Below are 21,315 nucleotides of genomic sequence, written 5' to 3'. Positions count from 1 at the left end.
GAAATGACCGAAATAAAATATATTAATATTTACGAATATAACAGGATTATTAAAGTGATTGAAAATTATTAGAAAGGATTTTTACTATTCTGTTTCACGTCGTTATTTTTCATTTTATTTAAATTATCTATACTATTATCAGCTCGACGAAAAAAAAAGAAAAGTTTAAGATGTTTATATTTTATAGTACCTACTATTTGCACTCTTGAAGTATTAATTCCGAATATTACATAGTATTAAGTAAGTACACACGATACATTTGCAGTAAATTTATGTTATTTTAGACTCTTTGAAATGCAATTTAGAAAATATTGGTTTGCGACGTCACAAAAACAAACATTTGAAAAGGTCACAAAATAAAAACGCGATTCAAAAAAGTATGCAAACATAACGACGCCGCATTGTAAAACATTGGGCAGGGAAGTAGGAGAAAAAAAAGTCAGATGACACGAAGTCTCGCTGCGATCGCTTAACTTGACATAAAATATTAACGATATCATCACTTTTCGCTCGGGGGAGTGGAATATCGACTCTCGTTATCTTGCCACCGTCAAACTTGAGTTATACCATAATGAGAAGAGGCTATATTCAGTGGTGTGCTTTTTAGAGGTCCTTAATTCTTCCCACTATGTATAATACATAAATGTAGTAAAATCAATTATAACTTGACAAATAAATATACCATCTATACTTTTTACATACATAGTTCTTTTTCTACTCTCATCACACAATATTAATAATACTAATTATAACATTATATAAATTCAAAGTACATATATTTAATTTCGGTACCTAATAAAGCTCACCATTGTAAGCAAAACATATGTGGTAAAGCAATTTTATATGTGATTAGTATCAAGTGATAATCTCAATCTATAAATTATTACAAATTCCTAGCAAGTAAATAAGTACAATTTTGGGATATGCCCAAAAACATTAGAATATATTATCTAGAGGAATCTATGTTATAATCACAACAATCAAACCCCGAAACTGGTACGGAGGAATCTGATTGATTCCCTTATTAAATGGTGTCATATATTTTAGCATGCTAAAAATACTATGATAGAGGAAGATAGTAACCTAAAATATCTATAGGTACTTCCGATATTTCTGCATTTAGTCGAGATTTTGATCGTGAGATTTTAAGTTACCTATCAAATGATTGATCGGTACCCATTTTATAGGAATAATTTCTTTTTTTGTGCTATAATATCTATTAATTTGTATATACTTAATATAATACTTTTATAATGATTTTAGTATTGTTAATTAAATTAACATTATATATCGAAAAATAATATTTTTTGGAAAGTAAAAATGAACTGAATGCTTATCGGTCGTTTTGATTTGATTATGTACGATCTTATATATTGTTATTTTTTATTGTTAACTCAATATTGAAAATTTAGTATAGAAAAATATTTTTTAGTCTTGTTATACCTACTATAATACTTATTTTAGATTTCAAACTTGGTTTTAGTGGTTCACCAATTGTTTACTCCGGTCATTACATGCCAATCAATGATATCTATTTCAACGTATTAAAAAACTAAATGTTATAATTAAAGGATGGAAGTATTTTACAATGTTACACTGAAAATTAATTCCAAGTGATTAAAGAAACGCTGAGAAAACAATTAGTATATTTCATTTAGAAGGTAGATCGCAGTAAACGGCACCACTGGCTTAAACAATCTATGTTTCACAAAATTTGTTTTGTATGTTCATGTTAGAATATTATAAACAAATATAATTTATTATAAAAAGTATTTTTAGTTCAAAGAGTTTTTTTAACATGGTGACTTTTCGCAGAAAGTCGACGAATATTATTGCGTAAATACTAGACACTGTATTATATTTAGATCGAAAGAAATTATTATATGATTTTTTTTTTCATATACAGTTAATAATATATTATGTCTTCTAATATTATAGTGAATGTTCTTTACACAAAATTTTCTCACCCTCTTGCGTGGTCTACAAGCTAATGCGTACGTCCCATGCTGCATGGAGATGTTCCAGCGTCGTATTCTTGTATATAAAATGAAAATAACGACACTGTCCTATCGCCCGTCGATGAAGATTCAGAAAATAACACTGCTGAATTGTCTTTTACAACAATGTTTTTTTCCTTTACTTTGAAAAAAAAACTTTCATGCGCTGACTTTTTTTAAATTATGATTAGAGCAGAAATAAAATTGTACATCATTAAAAGTAAACTCTATTACATTAATAACTTTGTACTACATTTGATGTTTTTATTACTTACCTACTCTGTAATACAAAATAAATGACTAGTTTAGTATAATAATATCTTGAAAGACAAGAAGTAGGGAGCAATAATAAATAAAGTTTCATAAAATATATCTGTAATGTAATTCCAATATTTTGTTATCTTATTGTATTGCATTGATTAACAGCGAGATCATAAGAAATATAAGATTAAACATAAATATTTCTTAATTATTTTAATGATAGAAAATGTGCATTATCTGAATGTTGAGCATGTATGCAACTTGAATTTATTATTTACATATTATTAAAACTCGGTTGGTTATATGATTACTGATTACATTTATGTAATTAGATAAACACTAAAAACTATTCAAAGAATTTGTGTTAATTATACTCTAATTTATAATAAATATGATACGTATGTATAATGTAAGTAATGATGATGATGATGAATGTATATGTAGGGATATGTTATAGAATTACACACCTTTCATACTGCAGGCAAAAACGTTTTATTTGCAACGAGATTGAAAGATTACAATTTTCCTTCCATATAACGATCTATGGCGCGCCGACTATCCGCCGGAAACCAGTCGATACGCATTCTGCCCAACAACAGGGTATGCTGAAAGCAAAAGAAATAAGTACATAAGTAATATGTACATTATTTGAATCAACTTAGGTACCATTAATAATGTTAAGATAATGTAAAGATATTTTACTTCAAATATCCTAATTTAAGATCGTGGAATTATTTAAGAAAATATTCAGTAGGTATGTGTGATAAATTCAACACTATTTTTTTGAATGAGTTGACAAACAATTTTCTTTGTATTTAATGAATAAAATAGGTAGACACGCAAAAGATATAATCAAATATCTACCATATTAAAAAGATGGAAATTCTAAGTCACCATTGACCAAAATTTTGAAGCCAGATTTCGTATTTGACTTAAAGACATAGGTAAACGTTAAAAATAATAAGCTTCCGGAATGTCATCAAATATTTCCAATATTGAATTTGAATTTTGTTTAGCATATTTTATAACATCCACCACACCCAGAAGGTAACGCACTTCCCATTATTTATATGTTACATGTATAGATTGATAGATGTCATTTTTACCATAGTTGTTGTACTTATTAAATATTACAATAATGAGTTGATACCATAATAAACTAGTTATTTTTTTTGAGAAACCCTGTAATATTATAAAGGCTGTTTTCAGATTTATGCTGAAAGTCAGATATCGCAATTATAAAACTTGGATGATGCTGCTAACACAAAACACGCTTTAAGATGCGCGTTTCAAATTACAGGTGCGTGCAAAAGTGAGCCCTGAGCTAAGATTCATATTTTCTTATAAGCACAGTAATAATTTGTGCAGCAGCTTTAGCAAATTTAAAACCATCGCTAACAACACACATTACCGATTATACAGCTTTACTAATACTGCCGCACAGCCACAGCTTTATGTTTATAAGAACTTAATATATAATAAGTAATTATTATTATCTACTGTAAAAATATAATTATTAATATTCAACGCTTAAAGATTACAAATTATTATTACTAACACCTTATTCTCTTCCATTGATATTGTGTGGTGATAAATTTATAAAAGGATTGTTTTTTAGTATTCCGACAAAATTTCAGAATAATATTATCTCGGTTAAAGTAACATTTAGGTTCATTTTTTTTAAAAATATAATTATTTAATTGTTTATTCAATGAAATATTATTCATGAATAGTTTTAAGGAAACATCCTCTTGTACAACTCATTTAATTGGCTAAAAACTTGAATAATTCAAAATTAAGATACACTCCAATCCGTATTATTAAATATTATTTGTGGTATAATAAAGTGTTAAATATATTAAAGTAATTCTTTTGTAATGTTTATAGCGATTAAAAATTTTCCTTAATATCAAATTGTGCATGTAATAGTTTTTGAATATACCTATGACTCTATCCGCGCGGACAAATTCTCGGATCCGGAAAATCCCACGGAGAGAATAATATTTTTTTGTGTAATAATATATTCAAACGCGCGCACAAATAGGAGGAGGGGGATCAGGTCCGGACCCCCCAAGAACGAAACAAATACAAATTATTTAGGTCAATGAAATATCGGGTCTTCTTCTTTTTCGCCAGGATCTTGCGATACAGGAACATAACCCAGATGATTTGGCGTCTAGAATGATGGGCCCTACTTCTCATAGCATTTTACGATACGCAAGGCCTGTGTAAGTGTAAAAATCGTAACACTCATGTCAACCGTTAGGTTAGGTTAGCGCATTCGTTATCTACTTGTAGATGCGACATGTCTCAATATCTCGTAGGTGAGCAAACGCAGTTGCAGAATGTCTTGGAATATGGTATGTACCAAGAACGGAGTAAAGCTGAAGTCAATGGCATCTGGTAGATTTTGTTAACCCAGTCCCCTCGCCAGCCATATTCAAAATCAATAATAAATTATTGGATGTGGACAATTTTACTTCATACCACTTTTATTTGTGCGTGCCAGAATATATTCTGCATTTTGAAATTATAGCGTATGCCGCATACGTATTAGATAATTTTGTGTTTATCTTCCAACAAAGTGATTTTGGCCATTAAATTCACTTTATCTATCAAGATTAGTATTTTTTATCAAGCACCTTTAGTCAATAGTATTTATTTATTTGATAGGTTTCATTATTTCTGCATAAGCATAAACGTTTATAGAGCAAGTAGATAGGTGCTTATTGCAAAACGTAAACGAAAATCAGATTCACCAAAGGCTAACGCAGACTTCAGCGATGAATGAACCTTCAAAGAAGAGGCAGACACATATACTTGATAGAACTATTCGCAGAAAAGTAATATTATTCAAGTAAGGAAAATCGCCCTGGGAGGTGGATCGTGATTAAACGTGCCTTATTCATCATCTCAGCTTCAGCACAACTATAAACTCTTTAACACCAAGTTGTATACAATTATTTTAATGAAATCAAATGCAAAGCTTGTGTAATTTTATACATATAGGTGCAAAATTTACATTCTAAATAATACAGGTATCACTTCACGCCAGTAAAATAGTACATTTGATAATAATCGCTTCGAAAAAAATACGTTTAGTATGCGGTGTATCATTCATGTATATTTGTATTTCATTTTCACATGTTACATAAAAAATGTAATATCAATAAACGTTCGAAGTATTTTCCTTTCAAAGGTGACATCAGAGAATTTTAATAACCCTTTTACGTCATATTAATTGATAAAATATATATATTGTAAACATTTATTACTAACACTAAATTTCATACTAAGTAATTGACAATGTATAATTTTTATATTGTAAAATTAATAAAATATGTTTTATCATTATATAGTACCCATACACCTGTAAACAATTGAATTTATTAAACGCGAATGTAATAACGTAAACCGCAACAAATCCATTTATTATAAGAATTCTTTTCTACAGCAAACATCAAATCAGGATTTTTTTTAAAAGCCTTGTCAATGGTTTGCGTCGAAATACATGTGAAACGATAACGAAAATTGTATGCAATAGTATTAACCTTATGAAACTATTTTGATTTTTGATGCACTTAGAAATTATTTTTTCCATTTGAAAATTGGCAAGGAATTTCAGTTTGTCATAATCGCGCATTGCTATGGAAATCAACAATAATTGATTAACGTTCTAGTTTTTCTGTGAAAAATAGTGACAGGCCGAACTCACATTTCCAGATCCAAATTTATCAGCACTTTTTAAAATATAAATCTATAAAATATAAAAACTATATTAATGTTACATAAATACGAGTATATTAAGTTGGTAGTAATATTTAGATACATACTTTATTATTAATATACAAAAAACTATAATACAAATACCTTCGTATGTATAATGTTTGAGGCTTTCACGGTTGTTTTTTATTTATTTTTTTATCGTTTTACCGTGTCTCCTTCTTCCTTCTTTATTCGACGTTTCGGGCTCGTTGCAGATAAAACATATCTCTTGATAATGGCCTCTGCAACGAGCCCGAAACGTTGAGTAAATAAGGAAGAAGGAGACACGGTGAAAACCCAAGAATAAACTACGATACCTACGTATGTCATTGCTTAAAAAATACGATTCGAAATACCAATTTTCTTAAACCAAGTTTGTTTAACATTCAACTACTTACAAATTAGATATATAAAATATATTAAAAAAGCATATAAAAATAATATGATTGGGTATATTTTAATTTATAAGTTGTTTCCGAAAATAGGTATTTAACTCAGAGATAAAAAATAATTATAATAATACACTAAAATAGTTTTTAAAATCTTTAAAAAAATGCTTTTGCTTTGTTTTTTAATCGTAATAGCATCTTTGTTGTAGAAATAAACTTTTCATATTATTCGTAAAAAGTATTTTCAACGTTGGTTTTCTCATAAGTAATTTTTTAAACACAAAATTATTTCGAAAACATATTTCAATGTACTAAACTTTTAAAACTGAAGTTCATGATTAAAAAATATTATTAAATGAGCTCGTTCGACCTTGTATAACTTTGAGAAGTTGTGGGCGTTTTATGTATGAGGTCTATCTACCCTGTTTAAAAATTTATGAGATAAACCTATAACTTACTTAATTAGTCGTCCTAGTGGTTCTTTGGTCTATCACTGTCATGCGTTTTGATTCAATCTCTGTAGATGAAGGTTTTCTCAACACTTTTGACTTAAACATTAATTATTACAATTTATCCGGACTGTTTATCACACTCAGATAATCATATTTATTCTGAAAAATTACTCATTTCCCCATTAATAAAATCATATTATTATAAGTAGCTTGGTACATAATGCATAATATTATAAAGTAGGTCGGTATGTATTTTATTTCAATAATTAATGGCTAAGCCCCACCACATAGAAAGTCGTCGAGCCGCCACTGCATTTCTTTATCTTCTGTTATTTTATTTGTTGCTGATTAAGCCAATGAATTTAAAATGAAATCAATAATAATAATCAAATAATTTTCTCACACCAATAAGTGATACTTAAGTATATACAAATATTTATTAATTTATTATTTTTAAAATATTCCTTTTATAAAATATGTACAATTTGACGAATCCATTAAGCTTGTAGGCGTGTATTTTGTGCAAAGCTATCGGCGTGAATAAGTATCTACTACCCAGCCTTCGCGTGTAAGTATCTACATTTTGCTATGCAAAATATGACGTGAATTTTAATGACCGTAAATAAAATGCCATCCTGAGATTGTTCTGTACGTGCGTCTGTATAATCGAAGAGTTGCCGCGAGAGGCAGGTGCTTCGCGCCAGTCAGTGCTGGAATCGAACAGCGGATCAAGATTTCTTCTAAATGATTAAGATAGTTTATGAGTTTATTCTAAATAAAATTTATGGCGAATAACGCCTTTCATGCCCAATAAAAATAACCACAATAGAATAATACTATGAATATATCAAATCTTTTTAAAGATATGGCTGTTGAATTTTATTTATAGATTATAATATGTACTTATAGATATAATTTTGCTTTAATTAAAATAAAGAAAAATAATATGTAATACGTCTTAAACCAAACCATTTAACCAAACCAAAACATTTAACTATTTTCCTTTCGATAATTCGTCAGATGATTATTTTTCGACTGCCTTTCTACAAGGCATGCTTACTTTTCACTCTCTTGAATCTCGTCGGTCTCTTCTGCTGTTGAAACACTTTTGCCTGTTGTCGCGAGGGATGGTTTCCAATCCCGGTGTCCTAATGAATTTGAATTTCCATGCGCCTGTCAATTACCTACGTGGTCGCAGTCATGATTTATTCTGGATTGGAACCGTTTCCTCGCGTCAAGCCTATCAGGCACCATTAGCGAGGGGTGCAAGACTAGTAAATGCGCTCCCTAAAGACATAGACATTTTCAATGATGTACTTTGCATTTTATTTTTGAAACTGTATTTTTCTGTATAAAATTGTATATTTTCCGTTCTCAAAAATTATATTTTTCTGTATTAAATTATACTTAAGTATGTTTTGATTATTTATTTTTTTTTGTTATTATTATTGTTATTATATATATATTTCTTTTTCTATATTCTCTTCTCTCTTGTGAGGGTAATGTTTGACTTATAATGTAAATCTCATGTTGTGTACGTCTTGAATTTAGATTTGTTATGTCCACAATGTTTTGTATTCTTAAATAAATAAATAAATAAATAAATAAATAAATAAATAAATAAATATCATTTGAGAATGTCTTCTTATGTATACGATACTGGTCGTAATCCATATTATTGATGTGAAATAAGTATTATGAATTATATTTTATTTTAATTAAGGCAACATCTTGAAAACAATATTAGTTATCTAATTTAAATAAGACTACATTCAATATTCACATTATTTCATCAATAAAAATACAACTGCAAAATATACCAATTTATTCATTATAGTGCCAAAAATGGTTATGTGACTAAGTACCTAATTTATCTGAAAATGGTGTACGAAAAAATAGATTTCGAATAATAAAATTAAACTTTAGTTGAATAAACGTCTGTTATAATAATTTAAATGTCAAAACTTTTGATACCTATAACGATGATGATGATGATGAAGAAATTTACCTCCGATGTTTTATGAAAAATACATTAAATGATTTTCAAATAAGTTATCCATTTAGACTTACGTATGCTAGAGAGGAACATATTGTACACTGTACAGGTATTTCAATTCAATACGTCCGTCTTGCTCTGACTGGTGCGTGATGCCTTATAACCAACTTCATGCTTATGTAGAAAAAACAGTCCCTTCTTTCCCTCTTCAAGCAACCCCTCCCGCCTTCTTCTGCTACCTGACGCTATGGGAATATTAAAAAGAACACCGCGTGTCACTTTTTCTATACTTTTTATTAGATTCTGATACTGACGGCCGAGCAGTATTTCCGGGAAAGATAAAAGTAGAAAAACTCGAACACACAACCCAAAGACGCTTCTATAGAATACCTCGTTTCAAAGTTATCTTCTTTCTTTATTTATTTTTTTAAACATATTTTGTAAATAATAATAATTTATATGCATAAATTAAAACTGATTATATTTTTGAAAACTTTATTACTTCTGCTATCCATGGTGAAAAATGACGAATGTTTTAGAAGTAGTTGAGTAGAAGTAGTACTGGATGGAAAAACAGAAAAACGTATGGACTTGGCAGATAGAAAACCTTCAAGGTGTTAGTTTCAAAACCGACATTATTATAATTTTCCCTTTTATTTCAAATTTCGATGCCAAACTGTTATTTGTTTTAATTTCTATCTGATAAATATTCAACGCTCTAAAAAACAGAAATAACGCTTGATAAAATTCGTATTTTTTTCGAAACCAGCCCGGGTCTAAAATAATTTAATTACGCATAAGTCTCATATCCATAGAACTCACATCATAAATAAAAATGGTAGGTTTTATTTATTCATCCAGATAGGAAACGTGCAATGTAAGTAGGATACTATACTTGTTTTTAAAACAACTTGAATCCATATGACTCGCATTCAGAGCTAACTTAAATCGACAGTGTTGTGTTTCAAAACGTATCTAAATGCATTTTTAAACACTAAATAAAATTTTAAATGTTGCTTTCACATTGAACCCCCGAAAGAAATGGTGTTGGTGAAAGAATATTTGTTTCTTCATTCATTAATTTTAACTTGTCATTTTTTATATTAATTAAACCTACAACATTTTTTTTTCATCTTTGTTAAAAATTTGGTTAAGTAGTAGAGTTAGGCAGTCTTGATAATAAGGTGCTCATATCTATAACTGGAATAGAGTTCAGTATGTGTAAAACGTCTTCTAACCAGTATACAATAGAGAGGCATTCTCCACAGTAATTGATTACGTATAAAGCGTATTACAAGGCGACGTAGTTAATAGAAGGGATTTTTTTATTGTAGCACCAAAGAAACGAGAAAAGCGCATCAAATTTGTAGGTAATGGTATTCTTTGTTACTATTAAAACAGCGTGTACATGAACTATTATGGTAAATATATTTTTGGAAATTTCCATTAAAATATGAAATACACATTTATATATTATTGAGTATATTGAAATTACATACATATGTTTTATATTATACAATTATATTTGGATATTTTAATGATATTTTCACATCTTTTTCTATAATGAACAATATTATCATAATACGTATCAGCTACTGATTTAAATATATCAATATAATTTATTAAACTCTGTAAACAATCTTTTTTTATAAGAGTCTAAACTTATTCTTCACATTACGGGGTGGACCTTGCCTAGCAGGCTCCTCCAATCTTCCCGATCCTCTAATGTCCCATAGTCGTCAACTTCTAGCACTTACAAGTCTTATGTAAGTCACAAGCCACCAATGCTGTGGTCCTCCCGTACTCCGTTTGCTTTCTGGAACATTAAACGTGAGACGCTTTATCAGTAGTTGTTCACTCATACGTGTTACATGACCAGTCTATCACAGACGTTAGGTTTTGATATAACTGATTACGACAGGCTGATCATGTAGCTTGTAGAGCTCATGATTGTCACATCCTCGCAGACTGAATGAAAAATCTTAGATTTCATAGACACGTAATTTTTGATAAGCTAATGCTTTGCATCAACGATGGCCGTGCGGCTTAAGCGCCTGCCTATAGCGTCGTGGGCCCCAGGTTCGAATCCTGGGTCTGGCAATTACACATATTTTTTTTCAATTTGTGTATGAGTCATAGTATGGACCTAATAGGTTGAGCAAGTGGCTGACATCCATTTACCGTAAAAACAAAATCTGTTAATACAAACCTCAACTCTGTGGAGGCTCATATTATGATCTTATTAGGATTGGATACGGTCGGGAATAATATCAAGCAAATTTAACAAAAGGTTTTATGAGCATAGTTTATTCACATAATCAAATTATACTATTACATAATATTATATCCGCTCACAACGATATTTGCGGAACGTCGCATCTACTTGGTATTGGCAATATGTATCTAGCTAGTTAAATAATATACGTGTCGTCTTGACGTTTTTTACAAGTACACTAATGATAAAAAACGTAAAAAAACGCACTTCAGTTAATTAACTAATACTTGGAAAAGGTAATGAATTTATGTTTGAATACTCCAATTACTCTTCTTTTAGAAAAAAAATACTGTGTGCCTTCGCAGGTTAAACCTTATTAGAATAATAATTTGTATTCACTTAAAGCAAGACCGCTTTCTATTGAAGTATTGAATAGAGCCGTCACAGACGTTGAGATAAATTATTATTGTGTCTTTAAACATTCAAATAACTAACCAAAGGCCAGTTTTCAACAACTCTATCAAATAGTTCGCTTTGACCCCTTATTTCAATAGCTAGGTTATGCATAGTAAATAATGGTCTACGTAACTTTAATATTATTATTTATTTCTCGGGTTTGTACGGTTATGAATAACATTAAAAACACATGATGAAAATCACGGTTTTAAATATTATTTTCAAGCTACCAATTTATATTTTGTAAATTGTTCAAGAAAAAATAATAATAATTTTATTATACATCGCGATCTTACAGATTTTCCAATATTATTTTTAAAAAAAAATACATACAAACATACTATTTTGAAAAAACTTCTGAGAAAATATAATTATAACCAATTGAAAAAACCTTTTTTTTTAGAATTAGAATGTTACATTCTTAAAGCTTGTGAATTACTCGTTGAATAATCAACACGAATACATTCATCAGTTATATAATTGATGCCTTTATGGTTGCATATTGCATCATAATATAATATGAGTCATTGAGTCGCATAACCCTCTTTGAAAATTTGCACAACCCCCTTTTTATAAATTACATGACATTTTCTCGATATGATATCGGGTATTTATCATCATCGTTTTATGTCAGTAGGTAGTAGGTATGAAGTGAAAACAGTTTTTTGTATTTTTTTTTAAGTAGAAAGGGTCTGCATGGGTTTTGTGACTCAACGACTCATATTATTATTTCTTCATATTTAAAGATTCATGAGCAATTCATTGATTTACCATAATACTATGATAGACTTTTAGCCAAGTTCACATAAGATTGACGCGTAGACAGAGTTTTGACGTTTTGTAAGGCTATCGGCGCCGCTTATTGGTCGGCCTATTTCTATAATTAGGTGGTATGTGTCTAATGTAATGTTAATAGGTGAATCTGTACGATGTTTGTGCATACAGGTATCTCCACAGTACAGCAAAAAAATTAATTAACTACAAAACACGGTATTCAATGTCTGCCAATATATAATAACAATTAATTATTATGGTCGATTAATAATTTTTCGATGAGAAATAAATAAAACAATCAAAAAAAAAACTTTGGGTGTATGGACACTACGAAATCAGAAAATTAAAAGTTTCAGTGCTAAGAAATATATTTTCTAGCTCGAATGGTGCTTTTACGGTCATAGAATAAGTTGGATAAATCAAAATTAAAATGCATTAAAAATGTAAAACAATTTCATCGTAAATACGTCATCGTCACAGATGACAGCTTTTCTTGGCCGATTGCGACGTTGACTAAATTTAATCTGATATAAAGATTTGGTAGGTAATTTATATTAGAAACTGAAGTTAATTATTATATTCTCTACCATATGAATAGTTTAAATAACATGTTTTAATTTCCATTATATTAATGCAATTATTAGGTAGAGCATATTCTTATTTCACCATGACACGCCCCAGTATTGGGGCATAGGGCGAGCACAAGTTCGCACCATTTCTTTCAATCCATCGCCGACTCTCGCGACTCCCGCCACGCCAAACCTGCAACGCGTAGATCGCTTTTGTAGTACTGCTGCAGAGTGAGGGAGAGTACAGTATATTATTATAAATAAATTTATATCGATTCGTATATGCTTTATTACTCTTTTTGTTATTTATCAGTTGACGTATAAATTTATTTAGATTGGCCTTGAGTTTATTGGTCGCTAATGTTAAATTTATTCTACTTCATTCAACTTAATTGAGATAAAAACTCAGTGAGAAAGATTGAGAGGCACTTTACTTGAGAATACCGACCGCCCTTTTAGTAAGAAGACGTCCGCAATTACCATTCACTTATGCATAGGTACTATGAATGGTCAGGATATAAAATTTGTATTCACTTCATTAATATGTTCTCTCTAAATATTTGTATCGTATTTTCTACTCGTTAAATTTATCTTAACATCATAGTTTTGCTTGAAAGTTTGAAGAAAAAAATCACTGGATTTTATGGAGACAAAATCATTTTTATAGTGCGGAAGTCTGAACTATGTTTTTTTAGGAGCTTTTACGACTCTCAAATTTACTAAAGGGGTGCCTGATCCCGCACCGGAGCACAGCAGCTCCGATTCATGAAATGCCGAGATTATTGCTGATTTTGAACAATTATCGAGCGCAGATAAACAGACATATTTATTTCACAAGTTAACTCAACTGAAGATGAATAATCATTCGAATATTATTGTTTTGCTAACCGCATGAATTCTAAATAAATACGACTATAACTATCAGTGTTGCCAGAGGTCCCGATTATTAAGCAAAAATAGATTGTCACGTGAGGGACAGCTGAATTCACGATTATCCAATAAATACAAATAAGACGTTTAGATGAAGACAATTACTTGAATTTTATCAATACATTAAGCAGCAGAAAGAAACTGTTCAGGAAGTAAAATCTTCAGCCATGTAGAAATAGGCGAGTATCGGGAAAAATATTGAAATTGAAAAAATTAAATATCTGGCAACGCTGATACTTATTTACATATTGTATTGATAAGGCTTGAAACAGAGCCTTAGTCGTTTATGGGCCTTGGTTAGGATGCTGGTAGAGTGGGTTCTAATGATCAATACATTGTTGACGAGAACGATATGTATTATCAAGAATACAATTATTGTCGTATGTACTCGTACATAGTTATTCAGAATGCAGTCGATCAAGTGTCAGTCGCTTGAAGGTAAAAATCCGATTGTTGCAACACTTGATAGGTATTATACGTTTTTTATAATAAATTCTTAAAGACTGTTTGTGTACACAAAATAAATGAATAAATAACATTAAATATGTCGCAAATTAATCCCGCTTATTTGGTCGTTAAATGATGATCCTGGTTTATTTTTGGAGGGCGCCCAAAATCATTATCATTATCAGATTATAGCAAAAAAAAACTTAGTTGTGCTTTTTCACTGCTTTGTATTGCCATACATGAAATATGAATTATTAAAATTTTTACATAACATGTTTTTGGATAGTTTCGTTCATAAAATATGGCATATTAATATGTAGGTATTGTTATATACATCATGTACCAAAATGTATTATTATTTGCGATTTCTTTTTAATAAATCAAACTATTTACAAAAACGACTTTAAAATTATGGTGCTTGTAGAAAAATGTATTATCAATAATAAATGCATCCGTGTACACATGAATTAAGTCTAAGCGGAACTTAAAGCTTCGCAAATTCTATAATTGAGCATGAACATGAAATGCAATTTATAAGGAAGCGAATGACTCCATTCGTTGCTAATTGAGAATATTGGAACGATGTTAAATTCAAATGGATTTTAAATATTAATGCGCTTGCATATTCATGGTGTATGCCATCGCGTCTAAAGCCTGCAGGCATCAATGGCTATTTTGTATAGAATTGATGCATTTCAAACGAGATTCATTAAATAATTAACAGTGCTTCGATGGAGTAGGTATGTTACTTCATGAACAGCGCATTTTAATACATGCATTGATACATAATTTTATTACTTATCAATCACAAAAGTAATTAGTTTTTATGAATAGTGTTATTGTGTTTAATCATTTTATATTATTTAATTTTATTTAGTGACATTAAATTTCATTTAACACAAATAAATAATAATAACCTATTACTATTTTTTATTTCAATAGTAGGTAAAATACAATTTTGTTTTGGTGTGAAATATACTTTCGGTGTAAAAAAATATAACCAACTCAAATTGTTTCTGATATTTAAGTTATGTTAAGAATAAAAGTAAAAATATACTTTTTTATGTATTTCATTTTACTTTATTTGATGGGGAGGATTTTTAAATATGGGGATAACAGTAAATTATTTATTTGCATTAAAATATACATAATACAATATATATAATATAATATTTATAGAAGCATACAAATACATCTTAACCGTAGAATCACCTTTAAATTTCAACTAAAATGTACTCATAACATTTATATGGATAATATAATAAATAACTTTTTAATGGTAATAAACATTGATATATTTAACATCATTGGTAAAAACATGAATAGGAAATAGAATTTATTCTAAATAAATGCGTTATAATAAAGGTATAATGTAATCATACCATTCGATGTAATGATTATATACTTTAAAATTACGTGTATGTATAATGAAATTATAGTTTCTTTGAGTTTCTATGAGTACACCTATTACTATCTATCTATACCTATATATATATAAGAATTTTCATTCATCGTAAAAAAAGATTAATATTGTCATGGTAAAAATGGTTGAAAGATACATGTTTAGTATTTACTCTCTGGAGAATTCAAAAGTATTTATAAAAATGTGAATATTTAAATGCCTCAGACTTGAATGCAGTTTGAAAAATGTTGAATATTTTAAATGCTATACTTAATCGTCAGAGAGTGCAGTGTTTTGGTGTTTATATCATTCGGTGAATGCAGAAACCAATTTAAAAGCATTCTCACATTGTTAACTCTGTCAATTTGAAGAGCATGTATGTTTTTATTGAATTTCAATATGTGAACCACTTAGGTGTATAATCAATTATTTAATTTTGACCACTCGGGGATCGAGAAACTTTACACCTACTAAGATTTATTATTATTGAATGTACGTATTATGTGCAAATATACCATCTACATCTGTTGCCAAATATTTATAATCTATAAGTGAAATAGATAAAAGAGTTTAAAGTATTAATTTGTAATTTGTGAAAATGAACTGCAGTGATAACCAATTTAAAACAAATACAAATACATACAATTTTTATATTTATTTATTTAAATCGGAGGTCAGTAAACTACGGCATGCGGACCAAATTTAGCTCCGTCTCTTTTTGTAAATTGGAATTTTTAATAGATATGGAAAATGAAATAGTTACTAATAACGCAAGTTACGTTAATATCAATGAGTAGGTATATTATATTATGTTAGCTAAGGAATGAGAACCATTTACTTTCATATTTCATTGTAGCAGCCAAATAATTAATGGGACCAACATGGGATTAACAATTATTAAAAAGAGTAAAATTAAGAATAGACACATTTTACTGATTCTATTTATATGCTTCTGTTTATTATAACTACTGATCAAAAAACGTTTGTTGGTTATTAATGTAAGTGCAGAAGACATTTCCATATTTCAAAATCCATTTGACAAAATCCTTATTATCTATAAAAAGCAGTTTGATTTTTCACATCAGTTCAGCTGTATTTCAAACAAGAAAATTGTAGTTTATTTATTATTATTATTAATAAGTAAAATTTTCTTGTAATAAATAATTTGCGAAATCAACAATATCTTCGCGTTTGGCTCTTCTTGCCCCGCAAAGCATGAAATATTTTTTATATCACCCTTTACAAAAAAAGTTTGCCAACCACGAAACAACAACGAAAAACACGAGAATCTCAATAAAAATCTCTAAATGATCAACACTGCAATTATTATCATAATTTTACCAGGCAACAGATAATATTTTTCTATCCTACTACGAGTCATTGGTACGCATTATTTAAAACCGCGATCTCTGCTGATCGCAATAGCGTAAACTCGACTAGCTATTTGGTATGAATAAAATATTTTGTCGACAATCATAAAAAAGTCTTCATTTTTGTGGTGGTTCTCTTCACTGAATTTGCCTATTAGTTACTTTAACCACTTCTTCTTCTTCCACGGCGCTACATTCCGGGGTGGGATTTGGCCTCCTCCACAACCGCTCTCCACTCACTCTGGTCTCTCGCCATACTTCTCCAGTTGCCGGGTCTTCCTATATGAAGCCAGTCCACTTCTACGGCGTCAGCCCATCTCCTTATTGGACGGCCTCTGGGTCTCTGGATATTTAGGCTGGATCCGAGATACGTGAACTTGTCCACCCCTTCATATGCATACTGTTACTTTAACCACTATTTTACTTAATTGTCTATTCTAATATAATTCAATAATACATACATCCAATTTCTGTGCTTGTAGTGTTAATTTAATATATGAAAGATACATATCGTTTGAGTCGATACGTACTTAACCATATATGAATACTAAAAGAAGTTAGTGGCCATTCGAATAGATTTATGTGCCGGTCTTATCTACAAGATGAATCCTTAATTGTTTTAAAAGTGAAGTGTCAGCGTGATTTCATAGTTTTTAAACAATCAAACTTTCTTTTCTTTATTTTGTATGTGACCTAGTTATTAATCAAAACATCCATTTTGTAGAAATTGCCAACCAACTCTGGAAAAACTGCGAGAGAAAATAAAAAATATTATTTATCTAAAAACACTATCCCCTGCTAGTACACGTTTTATGGCGATTCGTTTATAGCTATTCACTCACCCATGAGCTGGAGCTGAGAGTATGTATATGCACTGATTCCTTAAGGGCCCACATGCGCCAAGTAGGTCAAAATGGAGATTTTATAGTATTGTCAGAGCATAAGCCTGGAAATTCCTTAAACGTTGTGGATAATCTATTTATACAATTTTGAAGCCTTATTATCCTTTATATTAATTTTAAACATTTGATGACTGCACAAAGTATTTTTATTACATAAACTAGTATTATTTTAAACTCCTTGATGTAATGTTTTAGAATATAGTCATATTTCAGTACATTTATGTGCAGTGGTGTTAAGATTTTTTAGATTTAAAGCATTTAGATTTAAAGCATTTACTATTTAAATAATAGAAATATTTACGATAAAAAATTGTATTTATAATCTCTGTGATCCCAAATTTGACAAGAATTAGGCATTTTATTATTCAAAAAATGGGCACGCTTACCACATTTGAAGATAATTCTAAAGATACTGATTATAAGCTATGTCTTTGATCATTCAAATGTGATAAAAAATCCTACGAATAATGATTGTTTTATATTAATGTTGACTTAAGAATAAGGTAGTATTTTTTTCAAATACGCCATTTCTATTGCTGAAATCCAGTGGTTAAGCTACAACATACGGCTGTAGCCATACATTGGCAAACGTTAACTGAAGTAGGGAGTAAGATCATGTCAACGCGCGTGTTTGAACATGTATCTAACCGAAAAAAATATGTTTAAAATAAATATAAAGGATAATAAAGCTTCAAAATTATATAAATATATTATCTACAACGTTTAAGGAATGTCCAGGCTTATGCTCTGAAAATACCATAAAATCTCCAGTTTCACCTACGTGGCACACGTGGGCAATTAAAGAGATATTCAAAATATCACATAACCTTTGAAATATGAATATACATGCATATTCGTAGATAATAATATAATAAATACTATTTGCATTGTACCTACATACATATTTAGCAGTGGGTGCCTGTTGAGATAAGGTTATGGTACGTAATAGAAAATAGTTCTTTCTTTTCCCATGTTTGATCCTAAGGAGATCAAATTGGCTTTCTAATTATTTATAATTTCCGATATTTTGATCTCAAGTGTACATATTCTGATACCAAATCTAGATAATTATTAGAATATGTTTACACCTTTTCACATATTTTAGTAAGTCAATGAATGCATGGGTCACAATAAATAACATGGTTAGCCTTGGATTATGCAGTACAGTTCGAAGTAATTATAATACATAATGTATCCCTGTTATAATTTAAATATGCTTATTTTATTCCGTTGTATATCTATAAGTAGATTTAAACAAAAGTAAATATATTTTACAGGTAGTTATATCATTTAAATTACACAAATTTATTGTACACTATATCAATATTATGTACCTATATCTACTGTTCCAAATACACAATTTCGTTCTTGTATACCTATAAGGACATCGGTAGCATAAGCCTTTGTGAAATAACGAAAGCAAATAAAAATCTTATCCTATATGAGAAAATAAATGTTACGAGTTATGTCCAACGGCTGGTGGCACACACGGCGCAAGGTTTATGAATCTTCTTTTTGGATTTTTCTCAGATATGTTGCCCTAGCTGATAAATTAAATATACATATTCAATCAATCTTCAGCATAGTATAAGATCATTTTATTATGACATCATATTGCAGATTTACATATTATGTGTTTAAAAAAAACCATTAAATTTTGTATATATAGATACTTTTCCACCACATGCCATTTACATACGAAGGAAAATATATCTATAAATAAAAGAAACTCATTTTAATTACCTATTTTTTAATTGTTAAACCCTTATGGACATGCATTCTTCCTTTTTCTCCAAATGGCGCTATGCTCTAAATTTAGCCCTGGACTTTGCATTCCTCCTACTCTATTGTTCTTGATCTCCAGCAGTTTCTAAGTCTACCTGCATGTCTTGTAACTCGAACACTCTCCCATACACTCAATAAATCTAGTGAAATCGCACGGTAAAACACATATAATTTGTGTGAGAATAGTATTGCATTTCAATTATTCTTTTACGATTAAGGAACTATATTATTATAATAATATATAAATTTATAAATTATGTTTTAATCGGTTGGATTTTTGAGGTGTCCAAGCCTCTTAAAGTGTAAATTCAGCCGCGTCCACGTGGGTGTTCTCGAAACCTGTGTGTTTGCATATTATGTCGGACATATCCTACCCACTTATGCAGTGCCTGGATGCATTTTGTATGTTATATACCTCTCCATTTTGTCACAGTTATGTCAGCTTCACCCTTTCTGCTAGTGTCCAAAAATTTACTTTGGAATTTATTTTAAAGAATCCAACATATCAACTATTCTCACAGAAATTAATAACGTTTTACGCAGTCTGTATTTGATATTTATGCTAACAATTTTTAAACACATACAATAATTGAACATACATAATTTTTAAAAACAATTTCTGAGAAAATATATTTATAACCAATAGAAAAAATCTTTTTGAAAAAAGTAAGCCACCCCGGCAGGGAATCGAACCCTGCATCTCCTGGGTTTACACCCCGTCCTTCGCATTTACCTCTTGACTTGACTTTTGATATTCCTAGTTGCTGGGGTTCCCACACATTTCGTAGCTGATCCCCTTCATCTCTTGGACATCATCTCTAGTTTAGGTTTCGTTTGAATCTACGTGGTGATGTGAATTGCCCGGTTCTTGAAGAGAGCCGGGGGATGTGGCAGCCTCCAAGTGCAGGTGTTGTTCTTCAAATCCATTCTTCTGTGGTGATGTGATTTCCCGGTTCTTGATGAGGACCGGGAGAGGCTGCTGTCTTCTAGTTCAAGTGTTGTGTGACAATTTTTTCAAAAATATAACGATTTTTTAAAAAATATTAAAGAGCCTGGCGCATCCTTCATTCGGCCACCGCATCCTTTTCTTTGCTTCGCGGCCTATCGTCGGCGATGGTGTGTCTTCTTTTGGGGTCTTCTATGCTTCTTCCACCCCTGTTGAGGGGTGTTTTCTTCGGACGCGGGCTGGTCCGGTTCATCGATCACCAGGCTTTCCAGTCCTTCTGGAATAGGGATGTTGCGATCAAGCAATTCATTGATCGCCAGTTCGTATGTGCTGTGGATCGTCTGAGTGTCATCTTCTTCGGTGTCATTGTTTTGTCTTCCGTTTGCTATAATCGACATTATGGCCTGTCGGATATGGTCGACATTTTGGTCGTCTGTTTCCGGTGCATTTCCGGTCGGTGACATGTAGGGAGACCCTGTTGGAGTAAACAGAGTCTCGTTGCCATCGCTGCTTAGATCGGCATCCAGTGTGTCTCTGGTTGCTGGGGTCTCTGTCGTTTCGGTCACCAGAGACTCTAGGGTTTCGGTCTCTCGTGGGACCGGAAGTTCAGTTTCCGGGATCACTGCTGTTTTTGTTGGTGTTGAGTGATTTTCCGTCTT

The sequence above is a fragment of the Rhyacophila brunnea genome, unplaced genomic scaffold, assembly GCF_057557595.1.
Source record: "Rhyacophila brunnea isolate RB1 unplaced genomic scaffold, BYU_Rbru_1.0 scaffold_2, whole genome shotgun sequence".
In the NCBI taxonomy this organism is placed as follows: domain Eukaryota; kingdom Metazoa; phylum Arthropoda; class Insecta; order Trichoptera; family Rhyacophilidae; genus Rhyacophila; species Rhyacophila brunnea.
Note: the sequence above shows the minus strand (reverse complement) of the source record.